The following is a 24,491-nucleotide window of genomic DNA, read 5'->3' on the forward strand; positions in this document are numbered from 1 at the left end:
CACGAAACAATATTAGGAAAGAATAAATATTGGAGGAGTTACACCATCTAGCTTGAAGACTTATTAAAAAGCAACATGGAGTTACTTTTTATATGTAGAACAGTGAATCTACATATAAATTTACACAAATGTGTTTAATTAGTTTTTGACAAAGGACAAAGGGAATTCAATGAAGAAACCATAATATTTTCAATAAATAATGCCAGACTAATTAGATAACCACATTTGTAAAAGTAAACTAGAATTTATATCTCATTATATGAAATATGTCAAAATGTATCAGAGAACTAAATGTAATTATAAAATGTAAATAAAACTTCAAAACTTTAGAGTAAAACATAGGAGAATATCTTTGTGATCTTAGATCCAACAAATAGTCCTTTTATATGATGCCAAAAACATGGTCCATTAAAAAAATGATAAATTGGACTTTATCAAAATTAAAAATTTTTCTTTTAAAAAGACACTAATAAAATACCAGACACAGATTAGGAGAATATATTTGTAAAATATATATCTGAGAAAGCACACGTAAGAATATATAATAATTTTTAAAAGCTCAGCAATAAGAAAGCCAACAATTTAATTAAAAATGGGCAAAGTTTTGTAAAGACATTTAATCAAAGAAAATATATGGACCAGATGCGGTGGCTCATGCCTGTAATCCCAGCACTTTGGGAGGCTGAGGTGGGTGGATCACGAGGTCAGGAGTTTGAGACCAGCCTGGCCAACATGGTGAAACCCTGTCTCTACTAAAGATACAAAAAATTAGCTGGGCGTGATGGAGTGCACCTGTAATCTCAGCTACTCGGAAGGCTAAGGCAGGAGAATTGCTTGAACCCCGGAGGTGGAGGTGGCAGTGAGCCAAGATCACACCATTGCACTCCAGCCTGGGCCACAGGGCAAGACTCTGTTTCAAAAAAAAAAAAAAAAAAGAAAGAAAGAAAATATATGGATGACATTGAAGGATCTCAGAAAATGCTCTACATCATTATTAATATGGTTTGCCCCTATGTCCCCACCCAAGTCTCACTTTGAATTGTAATAATCCTCGTGTGTCAAGGTTAGGGCCAGTTGGAGATAATTGAATCATGGGGCAGTTTCCCCCATACTGCTCTGGTGATAATGAGTGAGTTCTCACAAGACCTGCTGTGATGGTTTTGTAAGCATCTGGCATTTGCCCTGCTGGCACACCTTCACTCTTGCCTGATGCCATGTAAGACGTGTCTTTGCTCTTCCTTTGCATTCTACCGTGATTGTGAGGCCTCCCTAGCCATGTGGACTGTGAATCCATTAAACCTCTTCTTTTTGTAAGTCACAAAGTCTTGGATATGTCTTTATTAGCAGTGTAAAAACGAACTAATACAATTCGTCATTAAGGTAATATAAATTAAACCACAATGAGTTACCACCACACAACGATGAGACTGCCTAAAATTAAAAAAAAAATGAAAGAATCTGATAAAAAAACAAGTACTGGTGAGGAAGAAGGGCAGCTCAAATTTTTATTAATTGCCAGAAGGAATGCAAAAAGGTAGAGCTGCTTTGGTGAACAGTATGGCAGTTTTTTAAATAAACTTAAACATGTATTTAACATACAGTCTAGCATAATTTCACTCCTATTTTACTCTAGAGAAATGAAAACCTATGGTCACACAAAAACTTGTACATGAATTTTTATCACAACTTTATTCATAATTTATTCCCCAAATTATAAATAACCCAAATATCCTTCATCTGGTTTTATTAGTTTCTTAGGGCTACTGTAAAAAAAAAAAATCACAAATTTGGAGGCTTAAAACAGCAGACATTAATTTTCTCACAGTTCTGGAGGCTAGAAATCCAAAAGTAAAGTGTTGGCAGAGCCATGCTTCCTTTAAAGGTGCTAGGGAAAAATCCTTACTCGCCTCTTCCTCACTTCCCGCAATCCTTAGTGTTCCTTGGCTTGCAGATGCCTCACTCCAATCTCTATCTGCATCCTCACATGGCTTTCTTCCCTGTGTCTCTTTTGTATCTCTGTATCTAAATCTCTTTCTCCTTTCTTTCATAAAGATATCAGCCATTGGATTTAGGACCCCCTCTAATCCAGCATGATCTCATTTGAACTTGATTACATCTGCCAAGACGCTGCTTTAAAATAAGGAAACATTTCCAGATAAAGGGGAGTAAGACTTGGATACGCCTTTTTTGGAGACGTAATTTCACTTACTACACTGGCCAATAAACAAACACACTATAGTGTGTCTGAGCAATGAAATATTACTCAGAAACAAAAAGGGATGAACTATAGATATATGCAATAACTTGGATGAATCCGAAATGTATTATGCCAATGAAAAAAGCCAGATTCAAATAGCTGTATAGTATGTGATTCCAAAGTGGCAGAGAGGGAGGGGATAAAAGCAAAATGCAAAATGCAAAATGTTAGAAATAACAGATCAGTGGCTGCCAGGGGTCAGGGGAAGAGAGAGGGTTGGATTACAAAGCGGCAAGCGTGAGGAACCTTTAGGGTGATGTTTCCTGTATGCTGTTTGGGGCAATGGTTACACAATTCTATGCATTTGGCAAAATACACAAACCGTATGCCAAAAAAGAGTAAATTAAGATTAAAATTTAAAGTAAAAAGTAAATGGATAGATTTCAGAGACTGGCAGAGAGCAACAGAAAGCCAAATGTTCAAGGAGGGCCAAAGATGCAGCCAGAGAGGTGACGTGGTACCTGCTATAAAGCATGAAACTCTAAGGAAAGATGAGTGCAAGGGAGAAATACGTTCGTAGAAGTCCTGTTGCATGGTATGCAATGGGGCTCCTGCCTTCATATTACAAGATAAGTTCAGTTAAGATCTGTGCTATTTGTCAATGCTTTCCAAATTATGTTTTGCTTTGGAAATTCAAACACTGTTAGCTCTGGTCTTAAGAGAAGAGCAAGTTACTTTTTGGTTATAAAGTGATCAGGAGCCTAAGTGAGTTTATTTATTTTTATTTATTTTATTTATTTTTTAACTTCTAGATTAGGAGGTACATGTACAGGCTTTTTATACAGGTAAATTTGGGTCATGGAGGTCTGTTGCACAGATTATTTCCTCTCCCAGGTACTAAGCCTAGTACCCAATAGTTATTTTTTTCTCTTCTTCTTTCTCCTCGCCCCCTCCACCTTCAAGGAGGCTCCACTCTGTTCTCCTCTTTGTGTTCATGAGTTCTCATCATGTCGCTCCCACTGATAAGTGAGAACACATGGTATTTGGTTTTCTTTTCCTGTGTTAGTTTGCTAAGGATAATGACCTCTAGCTCCATGCATGTTCCTTCAAAAGTCATAATGTTCTTTTTTATGGCTGTAAAGTATTCCATGTGTATGTGAACCACATTTTCTTTATCCAGTCTACTACTGATGGGCATTTAGGGTGATTCTGTATCTTCGCTATTGTGACTAGTGCTGCAGTGAACATTCATGTGCATGTGTCTTTGTGGTAGAATGATTTATATTCCTCTGGGTATATACTTAGTAATGGGATTGCTGGCTCAAATGGTAGTTCTGCTTTTAGCTCTTTGAGGAACCACCATATTGCTTTCCACAATGGTTGAACTAATTTACACTCCCACCAACAATGTTTAAGTGTTCCCTTTTCTCCACAACATCGCCAGCATCTGTTATTTTTGATTTTTGTTATTTGTTTATTTCTTTGTTTGTTTTCAGCTAGAAAAAAATATTTTTTATTATACTTTAAATCCTGGGGTACATGTGCAGAATGTGCAGGTTTATTACATAGGTATACACGTGCCATTGTGGTTTGCTGCATCCATCCCCCCGTCACCTACATTAGGTATTTCTCCTAATGTTAGCCCTCCCCAAGCCCCCCACCGCCTGCTATCCCTCCCCTAGCCCCCCACTTTCTGACAGACCCCAGTGTGTGATGTTCCCCTCCCTGTGTCCATATGTTCTCATTGTTCAACACCCACTTATGAGTAAGAACGTGTGATGTTTGGTTTTCTGTTTTTGTGTCAGTTTGCTGAGAATGATGGTTTCCAGCTTCATCCATATCCCTGCAAAGGACAAGAACTCATCATTTTTTATGGCTGCATAGTATTCCATGGTGTTTATATGCCACATTTTCTTTATCTAGTCTATCTTTGATGAGCATTTGCATTGGTTCCAAGTCTTTGCTTGATTTTTAATAACAGCCATTTTGACTGATGTACGGTGGTATCTCTTTGGAGTTTTCACCTGCATTTCTCTAATGATCAGTGATATTGAGCTTTTTTTGGCGTGTTTGTTGGTTGCATGTATGTCTTCTTTTGAAAAGTGTCTGTTCATGTCCTTTGTCGACTTTTTAATGCTTTTTGTATTGGTAACTATTTTCAAATGTTACCTACAAGTTAGGCTCTGGAATGTTGAATTAGGATGAGAATTTCTAATATGCAAGATCCCAGAACACATACCACTTAACACATATTTCCCAAAATCACTTAAACACACACTTTAGAAAATTGTAAAAAAAAACCCATAAAACTCAATATTCAAAGTGTAAAAAAGGCAATTTTATGATATACAAGAATTTGAAGTAAACAGAGAAAATAATTATAAATTTAAGTGATAAATTTAATGCTCAAATGTGTTTTAAAAACTGAATGTGATTTTGAACTTTTAGAATAAATATTATATAATTTAAAACTATAATTTAGTGAGAAAATGGATTTAAAATGTGTTTAAATTCACAAATATACAGATTTAGAATGCAAGCATGCAGGAGTGGGGTTGGGTGAGCAGAAGCTGCAGAAAGTCAAAACACAATTTTGCTCTTGTCTTTGACAATCTTTGAAGTAATGGCAAGCAATTTCTAATTGTTTGACTAAAATATATTCTTTCTTACTAATCAAAACTCAGTCTTGTTCAGGATGCAAACTACCCAGTACAGATTGTCTATTTCTCAGCTTTCTTGCAGCTAGAGATGGCCACGTGACATGATTCTAGCTGGTGAGGCTAGGGAGGAAGCTGGGTGGAGGCTCCAGGCAAGTTTAACTACACAGATCCATACCATTGCCTCTTCCCTCCTGTTGTGCCCTCTCGCCCCTCTCCACCCTTCTCTTTACCTTTATTCCTGTTAGAATGTAGATGGAGGCCCAAGATGCAGCCCTCTGTCTTCTGGGATGCTGAGGCCTCCATGAGATGCAAGTTTCATTCTTAGGATGACAAAGCAGAGAAAGAGAAAGAGCTCGGGCCATGGGATGACCCTGGGGAGCAGCTGTGACCCTGCGTTCCTCTGTCCCCACTTTCTTGTGTGTGAGAACAGTCAGTCCCCATCTGGTAAAGCTACTCTAGACCTGGCCTCTGTCACTGAATCCGATCTCTAACAATGTTTATGAAACTGCAAATGTAACTATTAATAGAATCCTAAATAAGATATATACTTACCAAACTGTTTCAGAAGGAAAAGCCAGAAAAAATGTCTAACAGCAAACAACAAAAGAAATATCTGATGATTATAACAATAAAATGATAATAAGTCCATTGTATCATGTATGACAATAAGTACAGGACAAAGGTTTTTTAAAAGTAAAATCAAATCTCACTATAACCTCTTTCTGAGTCACTTCTTAATAAAGGACCAACAACAAAAAAGTTTACAGTTAACTGTTTGTCAAATATATTTCAGGGAAACAGTGAAAGAAAGCAATATGTGGCTGCAGAAATAACGTCAGACAAAATAGAAATCAAGGCACAATCATTAAGCCAAAGAGGACCTTTTATTTTGATAAAAGATACAGTGAATTAGGAAAATGTTCTTTTAAGAGCCATCTACCTAAATTAAATACATCAAGCAAGAGTTCTTAGAACAAAGATAAATTGGTTGGAAGACTGCTGTGTGAGCCTTTAACACAATTTTCCAAGTCTTCAAAGATCATGGAGATTAAAAAAAGTAATAATGACATCAAAAATTTGAATGATATACATAATGAGATTAAGCTGATAATACATATTCTTTTTGGAGGTTGATGAGTAAATTTTCAAAACTAAGTTACAATAAATTACAAAATGCGTAGGTTATATATTCTGACCTTTATGCATGGGGAAAACCCCCACAAAATTAGAGCTGTGTGGTCACTGCAAATCATATTTTGATGATCTGGAAAAGTGCCCACGATATCATGTTAAGTATAAAAGCATTGTGCAAAATTGTATATTGTATTCAAATTTCTAAAAATTCGTAAAATGAGATACTTCATTTCCACAGTGGTTACCACTGGATGGTGAAATTAGACAAGATATTACCTTTCCTACTTCTGTGTTTTATGGATTTTCCACAGTGAGTATATATTGTATTCAGATTACATGAAAAACAATACTTGGTGATAAAATAAAAGCAGAAGACGCAAGTGAACGTACAGTATGAATCAATTTTGTAAGTGTATGAGTGTGTGTGTTTGTACACATACATTATTATAGAGCCAAAGGTTTAAAAGAAATGCAATAAAATATTAACAGTAGTTATTCAGAGTTGTAATTTTCAGCTTCCCACAGTTTCCACAACGAATATTCATCATCCTTATAAGTGGAAAAAATAAATACCAGTATAAAATTAAGCCTTCAATGGAAGTCTTCCTCTCAAGATGGCATCGAGGTTCATGCTTCAGAGTATCCTTTCTTTCCCAATACCCAGCAAGGCAAGTTAAAGCATTAAAAAAAGAAACATAGAAAATAAATAGCTGTGCTCAAAAAATAACAGCAATTTAAGGTGCAGAGTGGGGTCAGCCTGCTAGTCTGGAAGTCAGCAGAGGGGACTGGTGGCTGATGGTTTAACTTCTGTGAGAAGTGACATCGAAACTTGCTCCTTGAGAGACAGGTCACTTAAACCAGATTCATATATTAAAACTCAGGGCTTGCACCTGTAATTCCAGCAGCTTGGGAGGCTGAGGCAGGAGGATTGCTTGAGCCCAGAAATTCTAGACCAACCTGGAAACATAGTGAGACCTATCTCTACCAAAAATCTAAAAAGTAGCCGGGTGTGGTAGTGTGTGCCTGTAGCTCCAGCTACTCAGGAGGCTGAGATGAGAGGATTGCTTGAGCCCAGGAGTTTGAGGCTTCAGTGAGCTGTGATCACACCATGCACTCCAGCCTGGGTGAGAGAGTAAGACCTTGTGTCAAAACACCACACCCTGCAAAAAAAAAAAACAAACGAAAACTTAGGGCTGGGTGCATCTGGTGCCACCACCTGCTCCCATTCCCATGCCCAAGAGATGGCTCTGGATAAAAGGGATCTGCTGCCTGCCCTACAGCACCAAGCAGCAGCAGACTGCAGCAGGACCAGAGAGTGACCTTGTGGCCAAGGAAAGAGTTGGGTGGCTGGCTGGATTGGAGGCTGGATCTGGATAGCCCCAGTATCACCCAGAAATTTCATAAGGACTAGCTGTGAGGTGGCAGGTGGGGTGAGAGGAAGATGAGGGGAAGTGACCAGAAAAGTTTCAGACAAGGAGTGGAGGAATGGGTCATAAAAAAGAAGAGAGGAGGAAAAAGAGAGAGAAAGAGAGAAGTGGGGTCAGGGAAGGAGAGAGACTAACAGGTAACTTCCCACTTAAAATTCCTAAACACATGAGGAAATTCCATGCAAGGAAAGAGATCCAAAGAAAACAGCAACCAGAATGGGAATTTACTTGGGATGGTGTGTTGCAATGGAAGGAGAGAATTCCAACAAGCAGCTCAGCATCAGTCCTTTTCATTATTCACTAGAACTTTAGAGAGTGATCGGGGTATATAAAAGGGCATGGAGCCCAGACCAGCCAATTTAATTATCTAATGGCTGGTCTGGTGACGTGTTTGGTGCAGAAACTATATATGTGTGTGTGTGTGTGTGTGTAGTTTTTATCTTTATAAGCTCTCTCTCCTGTTAGGGGTTATACTCAATGGTAATTAGCAAAGGAAAAGTAAACTCTGCAGGTTTAGCAATCATATGCCTCAAAAAGGCATTCATGTTCTTAGATTATAAGATGCTTTGTGGCTTAATAACTTTGTAAAACTCAGAGGTCCCAATGAGAGACTGGAGCTGGGCTCAGAGCCCTCCAGGAGCCTGCACAACAGGGGTCCATGTGGGTGTGGACTCCACAAAGTAAGAAAGCTAGGATCTTTCCAAGTGCTTCTAAGAGAGCTGGTTGAGTACTACTGGAAAATAATCCAGCCGAGCTGTGGCCCGCTGAGCCCTCCTTGGCTTCCTTCTGCTGCGGACCTCACTTCCCACCTCCCCTCCTCCTCCTTCGCCTTCTCCACCCCTGTCCCTGCCACCTCTATCAGCGACTCTACTTGCTTGGCTGTTGCTTTCTTGTCCCTTTCGCCCCTGAACTGATGCCTTCCATTAACAGCTCCTTCTTTCAGGAGCTTCTGTACCAGCGTCCCGCTAGGGATGGTTTCAGAGGTGCTCCCTGAGCTGTCCTCCTAAACCTTATGTGTGACACTGACCCTTGCCTTTCTCATAGCACCAGTGCCAGAGACCCTTCGCAGGGGTTAGTTAGGTTGGCGTTTCTTTGCTCCTTTAAGGGGCCTTAATCTAGGTAGAAGAGGACATAATAACCAGTCCCAGAGGATCATTGGCAGCATCCCTCAGCAGAGCTCAGAGCCCTTAGGAACAGAAGAACCCTTGTCCCAGACCTGACTTCATATCCCAAGGCTCAAATGGTGGGTGTGAAGACCTTTGCCACATTGCACAGAAAAGCGTGTGTGACTGTTTCCCCTCTAGTGAGGATAGAACGAGGACGAAAGGGGCTGAACTGCAGCACAAAGAATTCCAGTTAGACTGAAACTAACAATTTGCTACTTCTGAAGATGGATAATCATTAGAACGGCACTGAGGGAGAGTTTTTTAAGTTCCATAGGCTCCTCAACAAACAATGATCAGGCGACAGGCAGTCTCCTAGAAAGCGAGGACACGGAGAAATCAGAGAAAATCACTGGGCTTATGTGGTGGTTGGGTCATGCTTCATCTACATGAGGTTTCTCAGCCTCCTCACTACTGACTTGGGACCAGATGATTCTTTGTGGTGGGGGCTGTCCCATACATTTCAGGGTGTTAAGCAGTATCCCTGGCCTCTGCTTACTGCATGCTGCTAGCAGCCACCCCCCTGCTCCAAGTTGTGACAACCAAAAATGTCTCCAGACATCGCTAAGTGTCCCCTGGTGGGGGGGTGGGCAAGAGTGGGGTAAAATTGTCCAAGGTTCAGAAACACTAGTCTAAGGATGAATTAAGACCAATGAACACCATTTTTTATTTGATGCAATGTTATGGCAGAAATAATTCTCTTCATAATGGTTTCATATTGAACTGATCAACTAAATGGAAGGAAGAAAATGGAGAGGAGGCGGTACCCTAGTGGAACCCTGTAGTTAGAGTCCCGTCAGGCAGGTTTAGTCAGCCCCTCCATTAAGAAGATGGAACAAGGCCTACAGTCACTCACTGGGGATGGAAAAGAAGCCTGTAAAGATCAGTGGCATCCAATGTAGCATTAAGGCCCAAGAAGGCAAGCCGTGAAAACAAGTCCTAACTGGCATAAAATAAAAGGTTTTTAACCACATGGAGCAAATCAGTCTCTGGGCCGTGCCAAGAAGAAATCTGGAAGGGACACAATTATGGAGATTACGACTAGAGAGATGATTAGAGACTTGGGGAATTCTTTTTTCAAGGACTTGCTAAGGAAATGGGAGTGTAATTAGAAAGGGAAGCAGGCTTTCTCTCTGTCTCTCTCTTTCTTAGGCGAACTAAAAAGCTTCAGTAAATACATAACAAGAATTGACGAATCTTCCAAATCAGTGGGAAAATGTTCTAACTTCAAAAATCACTAATGAATATGTCCTAAAGCAAAGTAAAACTGCATTTGAAAATCAGTCTCCTAGTTACCTGTCAAGTCAGGAGCGTCAAGAGTTAGGTATGTCCTGAAGCAGCAGATGACAAGCTATTGAAATAAAAATTCTGAATAAAATTAGGGCAGCCCATTAGCCCAAATCGGGGGACACACAGTAAAAGACTTACTGGATTTGTGAACTGAGATTGTGTGTGTGTGTGTGTGTGTGTGTGTGTGACTGATATTCTTACTTTGAAAGTGTAGAAAGTCATTTTTTGCCTTTTTGGCGAGGGGGATAAAAACCCAAACTGAGATCTGAGGTTTTTATAGTTTGGCAAATTTCAGAGATATGAAAGCAGAATTTTTGGCACTCAGGGATTGAGAGGCAAATGACATCATATGGCTTAAGGGAAATAGAGAGCTAAAAAAGTACATTTGGAAAATTTCAGAAGCTGCCTGCCGCTGAAATCATTTTGAATTTTTTTCTCAGTGAATTTAGTTGTCACAAAAGGCACTGCATTGATGACCCTGCAAAGAGAAAATGGCAAGTCTCAGCTCCCTCTTGAGGGGCCCCAGGGTCGGAAGGAAAGCAGTTGGATTGTCAGAGCTGGCTTTCAGGAAGTGACTCCCTGAATTGGTGACACATTGGGGGTGAGTTAAAGGCTTCAGCTATGCTCCTGTTGTCTTGTACAGAGGAAGGAGAGTTAGCTGTCACTCCCTAGTCCCAGTTTCTTGATCCTGGTGGTATCCCAAGGATGATTTGACGGACTATATATTTGGAAGCTCAATGTGGTCATCCCAGAGCTTCTCTTTGGGATATATCGTGCATCCTCCTAACATGAGTTTATGGAAATAGCATCATATTCAGTAAATAGCAGACTAATTCAAAGACAGAAGACCAAGATGGTGAGAAAAGATGAGTGGGAAAAATAGTTTCCCTTCAAACCATTACTGGTCACATCCTTCACACCTAGGGTGGGTTAGGGAAAATGAATGTGCAAAGGGGATGTATCAAGAGTTACCATGGAACAATGATGGGAGGACTGCACTGAGTGGAATTGTTCCTGACTCTTCTTTTCTCTGTTCTTCCCAAGGAATGGCCCCCACCACAAAGAATCATCTGGTCCCAATGTCAGTTTATTTTCAGCAGCTGTCCTAGAGTTTATGGCTTTACAGGGAGATGGCAAATGAAGAGTTATATCAAAAACATTTTAAAATGGAAAAAATATTAAAATGGGATGAAAAGAAAAAGATAAAAAATGTACTTAATGCTGCAAATACACATTCAGAAATGGGAAAACACAAATGAAAGGCACTAAATTAAAAATTGGGACAAGTGACATTGTGTGAGGTATTTTCCATATTCTGGTGATATTATATTCAATTCTCCAGGCCCAGCCTTGGCCTGCTCAGTAAATTAACATGAGTGTAAATCCTGGACTTGGAAAACTAGGATTGAGTCATGTGGTGTATTCATCAATATAATATATTAATGTCCATTAATTTCCTTCTTGTTTTCAAATCTTGATTCAGAACTTTCACTTTTCCTCCCCAATTGGCTGTCATAGTGCTGACTTTCCCATAGGGTTAGAGAAAGGCTTTGTGTTTGCCATCACTACGTGGAGAAATATGATAAACTTCTACCTCTGAAATAATCTACTTGGAAATCCTTTCTGATTATGGACTCCTCTGAGGGCCTTCCCTCCAGTGTTCTCCTCCCACCCACTGGTTCCAGGGTCTTGCTAAAACTGGGAGAACAGAGAAGGTCTGAGCAATGGAACCCACCAGCTCTCTTCTTGTTTTCCTCCTCTGCTACCTTGAAACTCGATGGTAAAGAATTCTGTTTACTTCTTGGCCTCTGATTTACCAGCTTAGCTTTTGTTTGTTGTTTTATTTTGTTTCCTTCCCATCCTTCACTTTTTTGCAGGCTCACCCCGCATTTGTGAACTCTCGATCCTATCTCTTTTTGTTTCCCTAAAGTCTGTGCTACATCAATTATTCCCTCTTTTTCTTAAATCTTCAATTACTCTTTCTGTACACTGGCTCCTTCCCCCTCTGGCTACAAACACACTTAGATCTCCTTCATCTTAGGAGAAAAACATCCTACAAAATCTTCTGTGTCTCCCTCAACCATTATCCTTTGCAAACTCCCTCTAAAACAAAAGCCTCTATTTCTTGACCTACACTTGACTCAACACAATTGGATTCTGCCACTGCCATGCCCCCCACCCCACCTCTTTTCATAGAAATGGTTCTGGGAAAGGCCAACAATGATTAGCTCCTGATTGTCAAATCAAATCCCCTGCTTTCACCTTCTTTGGACCTGGCCTCTCTATAGTCTGACACCAGTATTGACTTTTCCTCCTTGACCCTCTGGTTTTCTGCTGGCTTACATTTGACTTCTTTGATACTGACTTTATCTTCACTGGCTCTTATTCCCTTTATCCTCTACTGAAATGTGGACACCCCCCTTGGAGTCCTCCACCCGGCTTCTCTCTCGGTTCTATAGGCTCTCTCTGGACACTTTTGTCTATGCTCATGACTTCAGCCATGTCTTCTTCACGGATGACTTTCTTTTTTTTGAGACGGAGTTTCGCTCTTGTTACCCAGGCTGGAGTGCAATGGTGCGATCTCGGCTCACCGCAACCTCTGCCTCCTGGGTTCAGGCAATTCTCCTGCCTCAGCCTCCTGAGTAGCTGGGATTACAGGCATGCGCCACCATGCCCAGCTAATTTTTTGTATTAGTAGAGATGGGGTTTCACCATGTTGACCAGGATGGTCTCGATCTCTTGACCTCGTGATCCACCCGCCTCGGCCTCCCAAAGTGCTGGGATTACAGGCTTGAGCCACCGCGCCCGGCCCCACGGATGACTTTCAAACCATATTTTCAGTCCTGACCTCATGCCTGAACTCCTCTCTAGTATTTTCAGTTGTGTTCTGGTATTTCACATTCAAGCTGTCAAAAACTGAACTCGTTATCCCCAGAATCTGGCATGGTGTGTGGCACAGACAGCCCTGCTGAAGCAGAACAGGAGAGTTTCAGGCAGGTCAGAACACAGAGTGTTCAGGCCAAGTCACATCTGCATTCTCCCCTTTCCCGTGGAGAGCTCAAAATCAGGCAGAGGCAAACTGGTAATTCCCATCCTGACTTGTCTTCAAAACGTCCACCCATTCTATAATTACAGAAAACAGCGAAGATAGGAATTCAAACTCGTGTATTTAACAAGTGTGTTAGCCAGCTTTGCAGTAGGACCAGAAGGCCTTGAACAGCCTGACTTTTGGGACAGTATAGAATCACTAGATGTTTCAGTATTATCTCTAGCTAGGTACCTTAATCTTTACTTGTGACTTTCCTGCAAAGAGATAATATGTACATCCTGAAACTTTTCCTCTTTAATTCTGCTATGGATGTATGGCAGATAGGTAGTACCATGTGTTAGGGCTTGGCTCAGCTAATCTCCTGGTACAACATTTATTTTTCAAGTAATTTCATGCAGATTCATCACTCCTTCTGGTAGGGCTGACAATTCAGCCATTACCCAAGACTATAGGAGGCAGAGGGGGCACTGTCAGCAGATGGTGTTATCTGTCTCAACAGATGAGAGCACAGAGAGCAAAGTGGTAGAAAAGTGTCCTGGGGGTAAAAGCCATTGGGGCTCTCCCCAGTCTCTTCTAAAATGCCAATATGCTCATCACAGAACTATCATCACATCTGGAGCTATTACTTAACGTCTATTAAAAGTTAGCATTGGCAGTGATTAGCTGATGTCATGTGAAGCATTTCATAGGTTCTTTGGTGGTAGAATAATACCTAAAAGAGACAGGGAGTCCTGGACCAGTGAAAAGAAAAATGAAGACTGGGAGGCATTGAGGGATACAGAGAAAAACAAACCCTACTGCGCCATGTTTCTTAGGGTCAGCAGAACCACCCCAAGATTCCTGACTCCTGCTTGCTGTGGTGACATAGATAGCTGAGTGAGTGTCACTGTTCACCTTGGGAGCAACGTCATCTTTCACCCTCTTTCATTTGATAAGAGTGGTGCTTCAAATAATGGAAAATTTGAAAAATTCACCCTCTTTTTGGTTTTGCATAGCATCAGGTCTGATAATGATTGAAATATATATGCATCATATTCACATTAGTTATTCTCATGGTTTTGTATTGGAAGCTGGTGTCCATGTGGGTGGGGTTTGCCTATGGAAGGAGGTGGGTGTTGGTGTTGTTTTAAGAGTGCAGAGCCCTCTCTGTCCTGATGGGAAAACAATTCAAATACAGATAACCTATAGGATGATGGCCAGCATAATTTCTTTCTGTCTTTAGTATTTTTATCTGAACCCAAATTTGAAGGTGTCTTTTTGTTGTTGGCTTGAGACTGAGTCTCGCTTTTGTTGCCCAGGTTGGAGTGCAGTGGCTCGATCTCGGCTCACTGCAACCTACACCTCCCGGGATAAAGCGATTCTCCCGCCTCAGCTTCCCAAGTAGCTGAGACTACAGGCTCATGCCACAACACCCAGCTAATTTTTGTGTTTTTAGTAGAGACAGGGTTTCACCATATTGGCCAGGCTGGTCTCGAACTCCTGACCTTGTGATCTGCCCACCTCAGCCTCCCAAAGTGCTGGGATTACAAGTGTGAGCCACCGTGCCCGGCCTCAAGGTGTGTTTAAGGAGACCCGTGGAAAGCAGATGTCCCATGTAGGGCATATGTGCACTGCTCTGCAGGAGCTGAGCTGGGACTGGAGGGGAGGCAAGCTCTACTCATACGCTGGAGGACTCCTCCCGGTGGGACGCAGATTGCTGAATGCAGTTCTCCTGCAATGTGTCAGTCTGGAAACTTTCAGATCTTTTGGACTCGATGATTTATCTTATACTGACTCAGTCAATGCAGATGAGAAAGTCCCATGAGACAATAATGTCACCAAATTCTCTGTCCTCAGCTCTTATTGTTCTAATTGTATCTGCTCTGTAAGGCCTTGGAATGGACACAGGCCAATCGGTAACACTATTTGTAAGTGAAGAACCATTCTTGGAGACGCTGCTGCAGTATTTCAGATTTACGGATATTTTCTCATTCAATTAAGAAGATGGAGAGCATTCAACCACTGCTGGTCAAAGACCTAGAATTCCTGTAACAAATTTCTGTCCTACCAAATTTGGCTGCAGAATTATTTTATAAGAGGAAATTTGGGCCTTGTCCCCTGACTTGAAGCCCAGTGTTTGAAATATGGAAAGGAACTGTGTGTGATGCAGAACAGAGTGTCCTTCCTCCTTGCTGGGAAGAGGTTCTCCCTGTTCAAGTTCTCCTTACAATGTTGCTTCTGTCAGGGAAACAGTTGTTCACTGATGCTGTCTCTTAATATCATGGAGCTTCTATCTACAACCAAGGAGAGGTGATTATCAAAGATGTACCATCCCTTAGAGGAGTCTAAAAGTTTTAGTGCATATGTAGAAAACAATATGGATTCTTGGATACAAATTCTCACGGCCCACTGTGGACAGAGTAACCTCCAGTCCTAGGTCAGGCATTGGACCATAGGTAGAGACTCCAACAGGTAAAGGGCAGGAGCAACTCACATACCCAGGGCTCAAAGAGAGTGATCATCAGAAAATTGATTCTGTTCAGTAATAGTCTATATATAATTAAGTGTACAAATATCAAGCATATAGCTTGATGAATTCCCTCCCTACACACACAAATCAAGTTGTCAAATCCCACCTTCTTCCAGCAGACACCTCCTAAAGTTTGCCATTATTTCGATTCTTATTACCATAGATTAGTTTTGCCTTTTTAAAAATTCTTTTATATTTTGGCTTCTCTTTTGGCTCAACATTATAAGATGCATTCATGATCCTGTGTATTGTATAAGTTGTTCTTTATTGTTGCTGTTTAGTTATTCCATTGTACAAATATGCCAGATTATATTTACTCATTTTACTGTTGATAGGTAGTTTAATTATTTCCAATCTTGGCTTTCATGAAGAAACTACGATGAATATTCTTCTACCAGTCTTGCACACTGCCAAAAAGTTTTCCAGTGTTTGTAATCATTTACATTTCTACCAGATGTTCTATATTTTCACCCCATTACTTAGTATTTTCAGTCATTTAAAGTTGGGCCACTCTGGCAAGTGTGTAGTGGTGTCTCATTGTGGTTTTTATTTGCATTTTCCTGATAAATAGACACATCTTCCATTAAACATCTTTTCATCTGCTTATTGGCCATTTGGATAGCTTTTCTATGAAGTACCTGTTCAAGTATTTTGCTCATCTTGAAAAATCAGTTGCCTCAAAAAGTGCCGTCTTTTGAAGGTTCTGTCTTGTGGACACTGATGGTTATGCCTAATTCCAACCTTCCAGTATTGTGGTCCAAAGGAAGCCAGGAGAGGCCAAGGGGAAATGCAGATTCCCAACATCAGATTTATCCAATGAGAAGGTTCATTTTCCATGAAGCCTTCCCTATACCCTCACACGCCATGTTCCTCTAAGTCTTAAGGTGTCTCGTACTCACTTCTATGTGCCCCCGATTACATTCTATTGCAGTTGGTGTCATGCCAGTCTCTTCACTAGACCATGAACTTCTTGAGAACAAGAGATATGTCTTCTCATCGAGGTGTCCTCAGCAACCCACTCGGGACCTGGCACTGAGTTGGTGGGTCAGCTCATGGTCCACTTAGTGATTGCTCAAGAAATACGTACTAGGAAAATAAATGGACAGATGTATTTTAAGCATATATATGACATGACAAGACTTGCATTTTAAGTAGTAACTCTGGCAGCAGAATGGAGAGAGAGGCTGGAGACTGCAAATCTTAAGTGGCAATTTCTATTACACTGGTTTCGACAGCAAATCCAGAGAAAATATGCTGAACAATCACAGAAAAGTTCTGTGCGTGTCTTTCTTCTATAGCCAAGGGATGCGCAATCAAGCCCAAGGCAATGATGGTGCCAAATTTTGTTAGCGAATGTACTGAATCTGACTCAGTGATAGATGACAATACAAGACAACAAAAAAGATATGTCACACAGCCCTGGATGACAAATGCATTGAGTAGTACTGACAGTAAGTGCCGGGAGTTTAGAGGAGGTAGCGATTACTGTGAGCCACACTGATCAGGATTTTACTAGTAAGATTTTCTCCTAATGTTAAGATGTTAACTGACATGCTTTTGATTTATTTATTTTGATTTATTATTATTTTTTAAGATGGAGTCTTGCTCTGTTGCCCAGGCTGGAGTGCAGTAGCACGATCTCAGCTCACTGCAACCTCTGCCTTCTGGGTTCAAGTGATTCTGCTGTCTCAGCCTCCCGAGTAGTTGGGATTACAGACGCATGCCAATACACCAGCTGGAGTTTCACCATGTTGCCCAGACTGGTCTCGAACTCCTGACCTCAGGTGATCCACCCACCTTGACCTCCCAAAGTGCTAGGATTACAGGTGTAAGCCACCGTGCCCGACCCTGACATACTTTTAAAAAAAATTATGATGATAGAAACATTATTATAAATGTGCAATTAGGGTAAATTGAATGAGAAAATACAAAAACAATAAAACTTGCTGTTTTGAGTCTCTCAGGCCCAGAATCGGTACTCAGGAGGCAGATATAAGTGAAGGTATCCAGAGGTATAAGGAACAGCCCCGCTGAACTCAGAATAGCGGCAGCTCCATAGGTCACAACAAGTTGCAGGTTCTTGGACAAGGATGAAGCCAACAGTCCTTCCAAGCAGGCCCTGCCTCTGCATTCATGCTGTGCTCTGCTTCAGCCAAGAGGATGCACTTCAGGCCTCTAACAAAACCGACCTTGGGCTTTCTGGGAGTTTTATAGATGGGGAAATATATGGCTTAGAAATCCTTAGGTTAAATTTTTAATTCAAAATTGGGAATAACCAAAAACTCCACAAAGTTTTATTTTAAAGGTAATTTAAAAAATTTCAGTAAGAGATACATATCATAAAAGTCAACCATTTTAACCACCCTTACAGTTCAGTGGCATGAAGTCCATTCACATTGTTGTGCCACCATCACCACCATCCATCCCCGATGTTTTCAGTTTCCCATCTTCCCCAGCTGAAATTGTATGCCCATTAAACTGTAACACTGCAGTCTCTTCCTTCCCCAGCTCTTGGCAACCACTATTCTACTTTCTGTCTTTATGAATTTGACTACTCTCGGTACTTTATATCAGTGGACTCACACAGTGTTTGTGTTTTTGTGACCTGCCTTATTTCACTTGGAGTGATGTCCCCACGTGGTAGCAAGTGTCAGAAGTTTCTTCCTTTTTAAAGGCTGAATGATATTCCTTCATACACATATACCACATTTAATTTTGTAAAATTAATATACCTACTTCTTCAAAATGAATGTGGGTATTTTTGTATCTTTTTACATATTATTAGTAGAAGAAATAAAGTAGAGAGGAAAAAGAACTAACATTCATTGAGAAACTACTATGTGCCTGGTTCTGGGCAACATTCTTTAGATGTTATAACCATTTATGTCTCACAACAGCCCTGTGAAGTAGACATTATTATTGTTTTGGAGATGGAGTCTCACTCTGTTGCCCAGGCTGGAATGCAGTGGCATGATCTCGGCTCACTGCAACCTCTGCCTCCCAGGTTCGAGCAATTCTCCTGCCTCAGCCTCCCAAGTGGGTGGGACTACAGGCGCATGCCACCACGCTTGGCTAATTTTTTCTATTTTAGTAGAGATGGGGTTTCACTGTGTTGCCCAGGCTGGTCTCAAACTCCTGAGCTCAGGCAATCCACCCGCCTCAGCCTCCCAAAGTGCTGTGATTACAGGCTTGAGCCACCACGTCCAGATGAAGTAGGTATTACACCAACATTCATGTGGGAAAGGTGGAGGGGTTTGTATCTGAACTTATCTCTCTGCAAAACCCATTCATATTTTCGCTGTGCACCAAGGCAAATGAAAGAGAAACCTGACATTGTGCTACTTTGAAATGCATAAAGTTGATCTTGGGTTATATTCCTTATGCTTTTACCAACTTCTCACTTTTAATACCCTTTCCTCCACTCCCAGGTAATCCATCATGAATCAGCTCTGGTTCTAGCATTATTAAAGAGGAATTGCTTTCTTTCTTTTTTTTCTTCCTTTTATTTTTATTTATTTATTTGTTTATTTATTTTTTATTTTATTTGTATTTTTTTTTATTTTTATTGCATTTTAGGTTTTGGGGTACATGTGAAGAACATGCAAGATTGTTGCATAGATACACATGTGGCAGTGTGATTTGCTGCCTTCCTCCCCTTCACCTATATCTGGCATTTCTCCCCATGCTATCTCTCCCCAACTCCCCACCCCCCACTGTCCCTCCCCTATTTTGCCCCAACAGACCCCAGTGTGTAGTGCTCCCCTCCCTGTGTCCATGTGTTCTCATTGTTTAACACCCGCCTATGAGTGAGAACATGCGATGTTTGATTTTGTGTTCTTGTGTCAGTTTGCTGAGAATGATGGTTTCCAGGTTCATCCATGTCCCTACAAAGGATGCGAACTCATCATTTTTGATGGCTGCATAATATTCCATGGTGTATATGTGCCACATTTTCCCTGTCCAGTCTATCATCGATGGGCATTTTGGTTGGTTCCAGGTCTTTGCTATTGTAAACTGTGCTGCAATGAATATTCGTGTGCATGTGTCCTTATAGTAGAACGATTTATAATCCTTTGGATATATACCCAGTAATGGGATTGCTGGGTCAAATGGAATTTCTATTTCCAGGTCCTTGAGGAATCGCCACACTGTCTTCCACAATGGTTGAACTAATTTACACTCCCACCAACAGTGTAAAAGTGTTCCTATTTCTCCACATCCTCTCCAGCATCTGTTGTCTCCAGATTTTTTAATGATAGCCATTCTAACTGGCGTGAGATGGCATCTCAATGTAGTTTTGATTTGCATTTCTCTAATGACCAGTGATGATGAGCATTTTTTCATATGTTTGTTGGCCTCATGTATGTCTTCTTTTGTAAAGTATCTGCTCATATCCTTCGCCCACTTTTGAATGGGCTTGTTTGTTTTTTTCTTGTAAATCTGTTTTAGTTCTTTGTAAATTCTGGATATCAGCCCTTTGTCAGATGGGTAAGCTGCAAAAAATTTTTCCCATTCTGTTGGTTGCCGATTCACTCTAGTGACTGTTTCTTTTGCTGTGCAGAAGCTGTGGAGTTTGATTAGGTTCCATTTGTCTATTTTGGCTTTTGTTGCCAATGCTTTTGGTGTTTTGGTCATGAAGTCCTTGCCTATGCCTATGTCCTGAATGGTTTTGCCTAGATTTTCTTCTAGGGTTTTTATGGTGTTAGGTCTTATGTTTAAGTCTGTAATCCATCTGGAGTTAATTTTAGTGTAAGGTGTCAGGAAGGGGTCCAGTTTCTGTTTCTGCATATGGCTAGCCAATTTTCCCAACACCATTTATTAAACAGGGAATCCTTTCCCCATTGCTTGTTTGTGTCAGGTTTGTCAAAGATCAGATGGTTGTAGGTATGTTGTGTTGCCTCCGAGTCCTCTGTTCTGTTCCATTGGTCTATATCTCTGTTTTGGTACCAGTACCATGCTGTTTTGATTACTGTAGCCTTGTAGTATAGTTTGATGTCCGGTAGTGTGATGCCTCCCGCTTTGTTCTTTTTGCTTATAATTGACTTGGCTATGCGGGCTCTCTTTTGGTTCCATATGAAGTTTAAGGTGGTTTTTTTCCAGTTCTGTGAAGAAGGTCATTGGTAGCTTAATGGGGATAGTGTTGAATCTGTAAATTACTTTGGGCAGTATGGCCATTTTCACGATATTGATTCTTCCTAACCATGAACATGTAATGTTTCTCCATCTGTTTGTGTCCTCTCTTATTTCGTTGAGCAGTGGTTTGTAGTTCTCCTTGAAGAGGTCCTTTATGTTCCTTATTAGTTATATTCCTAGGTATTTTATTCTCTTTGTAGCAATTGCGAATGGCAGTTCATTCTTGATTTGGCTCTCTTTAAGTCTGTTATTGGTGTATAGGAATGCTTGTGATTTTTGCACATTGATTTTATATCCTGAGACTTTGCTGAAGTTGCTTATCCGTTTCAGGAGATTTTGGGCTGAGACGATGGGGTCTTCTAGATATACAATCATGTTATCTGCAAATAGAGACAAGTTGACTTCCTCCTTTCCTATTTGAATACCTTTTATTTCTTTTTCTTGCCTGATTGCTCTGGCTAGAACTTCCAGTACTATATTGAATAGGAGTGGTGAGAGAGGACATCCTTGTCTAGTGCCAGATTTCAAAGGGGATGCTTCCAGTTTTTGCCCATTCAGTATGATATTGGCTGTTGGTTTGTCGTAAATAGCTTTTATTATTTTGAGATACATTCCATCAATACCTAGTTTATTGAGAGTTTTTAGCATAAAGGGCTGTTGAATTTTGTCGAAGGCCTTCTCTGCATCAATTGAGATAATCATGTGGTTTTTGTCTTTGGTTCTGTTTATGTGGTGAATTATGTTTATAGACTTGTGTATGTTGAAACAGCCTTGCATCCCCGGGATGAATCCTACTTGATCATGGTGGATAAGCTTTTTGATGTGCTGTTGCAATCGGCTTGCCAGTATTTTATTGAAGATTTTTGCATCTATGTTCATCATGGATATTGGCCTGTAGTTTTCTTTTCTTGTTGAGTCTCTGCCGGGTTTTGGTATCAGGATGATGTTGGTCTCATAAAATGACTTGGGAAGGATTCCCTCTTTTTGGATTATTTGGAATAGTTTCAGAAGGAATGGTACCAGCTCCTCTTTGTATGTCTGGTAGAATTCGGCTGTGAACCCATCTGGACCTGGGCTTTTTTTGGGTGGTGGGCTCTTAATTGCTGCCTCCACTTCAGACCTTCTTATTGGTCTATTCAGGGTTTCGACTTCTTCCTGGTTTAGGCTTGGGAGGAGGCAATTGTCCAGGAATTTATCCATTTCTTCCAGGTTTCCTAGTTTATGTGCATAGAGTTGTTTGTAATAATCTCTGATGATGGTTTGAATTTCTGTGGCATCTGTGGTGATATCCCCTTTATCATTTTTTATTGCATCTATTTGGTTATTCTCTCTTTTCTTTTTTATTAATCTGGCTAGTGGTCTATTTTGTTGATCTTTTCAAAAAACCATCTCCTGGATTTATTGATTTTTTGAAGGGTTTTTCGTGTCTCTATCTCCTTCAGTTCTGCTCTGATCTTAGTTATTTCTTGTCTTCTGCTAGATTTTGAGTTTTTTTGATCTTGCTCCTCTAGCTCTTTCAATTTTGATGATAGGGTGTCAATTTTAGATCTCTCCTTTCTTCTCATGTGGGCACTTATTGCTATGTATTTTCCTCTAGAGACTGCTTTAAATGTGTCCCAGAGATTCTGGTATGTGATGTCTTCGTTCTCGTTGGTTTTGAAGAACATCTTTATTTCTGCCTTCATTTCATTGTTTATCCAGTCAACATTCAAGAGCCAGTTGTTCAATTTCCATGAGGATGTGCGGTTCTGGGTTGTTTTCTGAATTCTGAGTTCTAACTTGATTGCACTGTGGTCTGAGAGACTGTTTGTTATGATTTCCGTTCTTTTGCATTTGCTGAGGAGTGATTTACTTCCAATTATGTGGTCAATTTTAGAGTAGGTGTGATGTGGTGCTGAGAAGAATGTATATCCTGTGGATTTGGGGTGGAGAGTTCTGTAAATGTCTATTAGGTTTGCTTGGTCCAGGTCTGAGTTCAAGTCCTGGATATTCTTGTTAATTTTCTGTCTCATTGATCTGTCTAATATTGTCAATGGGGTGTTAAAGTCTCCCACTATTATTGTGTGGGAGTCTAAGTCTCTTTGTAAGTCATTAAGAACTTGCCTTATGTATCTGGGTGCTCCTGTATTGGGTGCATATATATTTAGGATCGTTAGCTCTTCTTGTTGCATTGATCCTTTTACCATTATGTAATGTCTTTCTTTGTCTCTTTTGATCTTTGTTGCTTTAAAGTCTATTTTATCAGAGATGAGAATTGCCACTCCTGCTTTTTTTTGCTCTCCATTTGCTTGGTAAATCTTCCACCATCCCTTTATTTTAAGCCTTTGTGTATCCTTGCATGTGAGATGGGTTTCCTGGATACAGCACACCAATGGGTTTTAGCTTTTTATCCAATTTGCCAGTCTGTGTCTTTTGATTGGGGCATTTAGTCCATTTACGTTTAGGGTTAATATTGTTATGTGTGAATTTGATCCTGCCATTTTGATGCTAGCTGGCTGTTTTGCCCGTTAGTTGATGCAGATTCTTCATTGTGTTGATGCTCTTTACCATTTGGTATGTTTTTGGAGTGACTGGTACTGGTTGTTCTTTTCTATGTGTAGTGCCTCTTTCAGGATCTCTGGTAAAGCAGGCCTGGTGGTGATGTAATCTCTGAGTACTTGCTTGTTTGCAAAGGATTTTATTTTTCCTTCACTTATGAAGCTTAGTTTGGCTGGATATGAAATTCTGGGTTGAAAGTTCTTTTCTTTAAGGATGTTGAATATTGGCCCCCAGTCTCTTCTGGCTTGTAGGGTTTCTGCTGAGAGATCTGCTGTGATTCTGATGGGCTTCCCTTTGTGGGTAGCCTGACCTTTCTCTCTGGCTGCCCTTAGCATTTTCTCCTTCATTTCAACCCTGGTGAATCTGACGATTATGTTCCTTGGGGTTGCTCTTCTTGAGGAATATCTTTGTGGTGTTCTCTGTATTTCCTGTACTTGAATATTGGCCTGTCTTGCTAGGTTGGGGAAGTTTTCCTGGATAATATCCTGAAGAGTATTTTCCAGCTTGGATTCATTCTCTTCGTCACATTCAGGTACACCTATCAAACGTAGATTAGGTCTTTTCACATAGTCCCATATTTCTTGTTGACTTTGTTCATTCCTTTTTACCCTGTTTTCTCTAATCTTGCCTTCTCATTTTATTTCATTGAGTTGATATTCAGCCTCTGATATCCTTTCTTCTGCTTGGTCAATTCGGCTGTTGAAACTTGTGCATGCTTCACGAAGTTCTCATGTTGTATTTTTCAGCTCCATCAATTCACTTATATTCCTCTCTAAGTTGTCCATTCTTGTTAGCATTTCGTCAAATCTTTTTTCAAGGTTCTTAGTTTCTTTGCATTGGGTTAGAACATGTTCTTTTAGCTCACAGAAGTTTCTTATTACCCACCTTTGGAAGCCTGATTCTGTCATTTCATCACACTCATTCTCCATCCAGTCTTGTTCCCTTGCTGGTGAGGAGTTGTGCTCCCTTGTAGGAGGAGAGGTGTTCTGTTTTCGGGTGTTTTCATCCTTTTTGCACTGGTTTCTTCCCATCTTTGTGGATTTATCCACCTGTCGTCATTGTAGTTGCTGACTTTCTGGTTGGGTCTATGAGTGGACGTCCTGTTTGTTGATGATGAAGTTATTTCTGTTTCTTGGTTTTCCTTCTAACAGTCTGGCCCCTCTGCTGTAGGACTGCTGAGGTCCGCTCCAGGCCCTGCTTGCCTGGGGATCACCTGCCGCAGATGCAGAACAGTAAGGGTTGCTACCAGTTTCTTCTTCTGCTTTGTCCCAGAAGGATACCCACCAAATGTCAGTCTGAGCTCTCCCATATGAGGTAACTCTTTGGATATATGGGGGTCAGGGAGCTGCTTGAGGAGACAGTCTGTTCTTTATCATAGCTCAAGTGCTGAG

This window comes from Aotus nancymaae, unplaced genomic scaffold (genome assembly GCF_030222135.1).
Source record: "Aotus nancymaae isolate 86718 unplaced genomic scaffold, 86718_ANA_hifiasm-v0.15.2.pri h1tg000040l, whole genome shotgun sequence".
In the NCBI taxonomy this organism is placed as follows: domain Eukaryota; kingdom Metazoa; phylum Chordata; class Mammalia; order Primates; family Aotidae; genus Aotus; species Aotus nancymaae.